The sequence below is a fragment of the Nannobrachium achirus genome (assembly GCF_963921795.1).
Source record: "Nannobrachium achirus genome assembly, chromosome: 10".
Lineage (NCBI taxonomy): Eukaryota > Metazoa > Chordata > Actinopteri > Myctophiformes > Myctophidae > Nannobrachium > Nannobrachium achirus.
Genome location: NC_137819.1, coordinates 10702964 through 10707963, shown reverse-complemented (window position 1 = coordinate 10707963; position 5000 = coordinate 10702964). Strand labels below are relative to the sequence as shown.

Here is a 5000-nt window from a genome sequence, read left to right as displayed (position 1 = left end):
TACTGTCATGAAACTGCTTTTCCTATGCAAACTTCTGATACATTCTTCAATCAATCAATCAATCAATCAATCAATCAATCAATCAATCAATCAATAGCTTAGTTATTACTGCAATGATCACATTTGTTTCATGAATAGTTTTTACTAATACTTGTACATGTGTTCTAGTCTCATGTAGTGCATGTACCTGGAGGTGACTTCATACAAGACATAACAACAACAGTCTGACAGAGTCATGTTTTCATGATGCTCTGAGGAAGGCAAGCTCTGTGCTGAAACATGTTAGCAGCCTGAAGTAGCACTACCAGTAAGAGTAAGACTCCCTAATCGGGAGATAAGCGACCGTTGGTCGCTTATGTCCACAAATAGGGCACAAATTTGTTATTCCAAAATCTTCCTGATCCATGTTGATGACATGAGTGTAGACATACTGTGTAGTGCTTTTCGTGATTTTAGGGCAAAATCTGTAGGAGCAGTGTCCAAAAATGTGTTTTTAAAAATCGGGCCTGAAGGTGGTGCTATATGGGACAGATTCATGTTGATGGGATGAGTGTAGACATACTGTGTAGCGATTTGCGTGATTTTAGGGCAAAAACTGTAGGAGCAGTGGCCAAAAATGTGTTTTAAAAATCGGCCTGAAGGTGGCGCTAGAAGAGGGCCATGTGAGAAATGAGGGGTGGGGTCTCCGCGTTGCCTTGGCGGACGAATAGGTACCGACCCCGGCTCTCCCGGACGCTCCTAGCCCGAGTTACGGCATTTTATGTGAGCTGCAGTGGAGGGGGTCCTCCACTGGGGGCGCCACCACTTTTGCATCCATTCTGGAGCACCAGGACTGGGTGGTCCCCAGGAATTCCCCAGGCTATGTATCTATGATGTAGGACTCTATATGTGATTGTGAGTCAGTGTGGTGTCAGACGGTTAACAGTGAACAACAACTAGGATTTAGAGTTTTTACTTCTTTATTGCACAGCTGCTCTAGTGCTCTTACATAACGTGTATATTGTATTGTTCCTGGTGAACTTGTATCTGTTTAATGAATGACCTCTTTCATTAAGGAAAGGATTCCAAATAAGCCTGATTGGCTTCTTCCTCTCCTTGCACAGTATTTTGTATCCTCAATATGTATTGTTCTATGTTTTTTATAATAATGTGCTGATAAACTAAACTAAACTAAAAACTAAGTGTCTGACAGTGAACCGTGAACAACAACTAGGACTCTATATGTCAGCGTGGCGTGTGACAATGAACAGTGAACAACAACACATACGTTCCTCAGGCTTCATCTCAGTGACTTTCTGCAGCCAGTTCCTCCATGTTTGGCAGTCACACGAGAGAGAGACACCCAGTGAGCCATAGTAGGACATAGACCTCTGTCTAAAATTGGGTTCTAACTGATCTAAAAAGGTTTTCACCAGCTAGGCTTAGCCTAGATGTTGATTAGATTTTATTTATTTATCTAGATATAAAAATGTGATTTATAGCCATTGACATTACCGTACATTGTGACACATTGTGAGCCTGTGGATCGTCTTGCCACAGTCCATAGCAGGGTAGTGTTAGTGTAGTGTAGTGTAGTGTAGTGTAGTGTAGTGTAGTGTAGTGTAGTGTAGTGTAGTGTAGTTTAGTGTCATTACCAGCAGAACAGGTGTCCCTTGCCACAGTCCACAGCAGGGTAGTGTTAGTGTAGTGTAGTTTAGTGTAGTGTAGTAATAGTGTAGTGTAGTGTAGTGTAGTGTAGTGTAGTGTAGTGTAGTGTAGTGTAGTGTAGTGTCATTACCAGCAGAACAGATGTCCCTTGCCACAGTCCACAGCAGGGTAGTATAGTGTTAGTGTAGTATAGTATAGTATAGTATAGGGTAGGGTATTACCAGCAGAACAGGTGTCCTTTGCCACAGTCCATAGCAGGGTAGTGGTAGTAGTGCAGTGTTAGTGTAGTGTAGTGTTGTGTAGTTTAGTGTAGGGTAGGGTATTGCCAGCAGAACAGGTGTCCTTTGCCACAGTCCACAGCAGGGTAGTATAGTGTTAGTGTAGTAGTGTAGTATAGTATAGGGTAGGGTATTACCAGCAGAACAGGTGTCCTTTGCCACAGTCCACAGCAGGGGAGGGCAGCAGAGGGAAGGTGTGAGGGTCATTGTCTCCTGGTCCCGGCCGGCTCAGCCTGACGGCCCGCTCACAGCGCACCGCCGGACACCAGCGGATGGCCGGGTTGTTCTCCACAAACGCCTGGAAAAAGAGAGCCCAGTGAGATGGATGTTAACTCCACGGAGCTACAGGTGGTAGAGTCCCTACAGGCCAAGCAGGGCATCGAACTGGACTGTAATGACATCGAGGCTTGCCAACCTCTGCCCAGGAGAAAGGACCGTGATAAACCCGGCCCGCCGGCCGTAATAATGAGGTTTACAGAAAATTCAAGGCGGCTCTGCTGAAGCAGGGAGAAAAGTTAAAGGGAACTGATGTGTTTATTAATCCAAAAAGAATGCGGATATGGCCAGAAAAGCTTGCCAATTCAAGAAGCAGACAAAAAATACAAAACACTTGGACTGCAAACTGCAAGTTTATCAACAAGTTAAATGGTAAGATACAAAAGTGGTGTTGATCAGAAGAATCGAGGAGCTGGACAAGTAGCAATGATGAGCTACTTTGAATCTACAGCACTGTTGTCGAGTGCTTTGTTGTACTTTAGGTGTTTAGTAGTGTTTTGAAGTGGATTCTTTGTTTGAATAAGAGGCAGTCTGGGTCATGGAGGACTGGTGTAACATGGTCTCTGGAACGGGTAGCGATGAGCAGCTGAGTTGTGGGCATATTCAATGTTCATTGAGTTGACTTTGGAGGTGGTGCCATGGAGGATACCGAAATGAATCCGTACGTAGGAGAACATCTTTCCTGTATTTCAGGGGTTCCCAACCTTTCTGAGAGTTGACTGTTATTTATATTATTATAAGACTGTATCACTACATCATGTTATATCCTAGATCCTGAAAGCAAGCACGAGCAGGCTGAGGAAAAGCTTCTTTCCTCAAGCAATCAGACTTTTAAATGCTAAGTGAATGTGTAATAAGTCTTTGCACTCTGCACTTATGCACTTTCTTGGACTGATTACCGTATATTGCCATGTGTTTGCTTATTATGTACTTTTGTTGTAGGTCTTTTATGTTTTTATTATCATGTTTTTATTGTATTGGAGCCTCCAAGGGTAAGTTTTTCACATGTATGTACCTTGGAGCATCTAAGTGACAAATAAAGTGAATCTGAATTGTGGGCTCGCCTGTAAGGCGAGCCCACATTTATTAGTGTGGTTGCCCTTACAGGGCAACACACTATAGTCCTCGGGAAACTTTATTTTTTATTCTTCTGGATAAACTTTATTTTGACGCGTTTCACCGTCCACAGTTTTTGTGCCACACACTCGCGCCATATGTCAAATCGACCGGCTTCATCGGGAATCGTGTGCTATTATTGCGATAAGAGAAAAGTTGTATCGTTTAATTGATATTAATTTATTAGTGAATTAATTTTCCCTATTGACTTGAATGGGAAAATGCAAAAACTCACATTACATTATTTTTCTCTCGCAAACCATAGGAGCTACAGTTTCAAAACTTGGAGAGGAGATTCATAATTATTGTAAGAATTAATCCAATTATAAATACATCACTCGGCCTCATGGTGGCGCTATAACAGCCCACTTTACGTTTTTGCCTGTAACTCTTGAACCGTAGGTCGGAAAATTAAAAATATTTTTCCCTGGATTCCTTGGGTCATGACGCATCTCCCCATATAGGCCACGCCCATTTGCGTCAGGATAGATTTTCCGCCATTTTGAATTTTCTTCAAAACACACTTTTTGCTCCTTTTCCCACATATTTTCTCCAAATGTCACATAAATCGGTACACATGATCTCTGGACCCATGCGATAAACAATGTCAAGCGATATGTTGATAGTCCGTACCGTTTGTCCGTAACAGGGTTCCAAAGTTAGCGGGAGGGGCCCGTTTTGCAATAAATAGCCATAAATCACAAACAAAACATACAGTCAACGCCAAATTTTAACCACAAGTGCCGGGTGGTATACTGAACGAATCCCCAAAAACATTTCCACTTCGACCCATAGGGGGCGCCACAACCATGCAAAACTTAACCGTTTCGGTCCAAAACACGTTTTTCAGGGGGAACGTCCCTCTCAAAACAAAACACAAAGGATCTCGGGAGCGACAGGACAACGTAATTGCTTGGCGAAACATGTGGGAGGAGCCTATTTCTTAAAAACAAGACGCCGTATCCTTACATCACAAACACAGGATCCGAACAGCACCTTTTAGAATAGGCCCTGACGGTATCCGTCCCGACGTCCTCTCCCTCGGGCCCCGGCGTTTTCCTCGGGGTCCCGGAGGCGCATCCCCGCCGCTCGCGCCGGGGCGGGGCGGGCAACCACACTCGCAATTTCCCAAATTGCACATTTTCTAGTCTATCAGGCAGGCAGGCAAGCAATCAGTAGACGGGATCTTCGGTTCCTTTCTACTCCTACATACTTAGTGAGAAAATGAGAATAAAAACATCAATGTGTTCAGTTTACAGTGGCGAAGTGTGCTATTATTTTTTATAGCAATCGGCCAAATGGTGGCGCTGTAGGAAGCCTTCGAAAGTGCGAACTTTGAACAGGTATAGCTCATGCTGTGTTTTAGGTACAGCCATGAAACCTGTATACACTTATGCGTCTCCTCATGCCGAACAACTTTTACCCTCTAACTTTTGACCTCTGACCTTTAGGTCTCCCACAATTCGGAATTATATGAAAAACAGTAAAAATCTATCTCCTTGGATTTTCGCGTCAAGTGCACAAAACTTTTTTCACATGAACTTTGAACCTATATCTACACAGCCTATGTGGTGAGAAGTTTGTACGTTAAATAATGATTTTTTAATAATTCAATATATATTGCGGTTTTATGCAAATTATTCTTCGGCCTCTAAATCATACATGCAAAGTTACACGTTCATG

The 5000-nt window shown here is 43.2% G+C and overlaps 1 pseudogene across 1 annotated transcript in view; it reads right to left on the bottom strand.

Moving 5' to 3' along the window:
* The window catches only part of LOC308292802 (ankyrin repeat and IBR domain-containing protein 1-like), a 50050-nt pseudogene that overhangs the window by 14246 nt on the left and 30804 nt on the right, over positions 1-5000 (bottom strand). Inside the window, exons 8-9 of the transcript in view lie at positions 2063-2223; positions 1268-1374 (exon numbers count right to left, since the gene is read on the bottom strand). The product of the transcript in view is annotated as an ankyrin repeat and IBR domain-containing protein 1-like (transcript). The remainder of the gene's footprint in view (positions 1-1267; positions 1375-2062; positions 2224-5000) is intronic.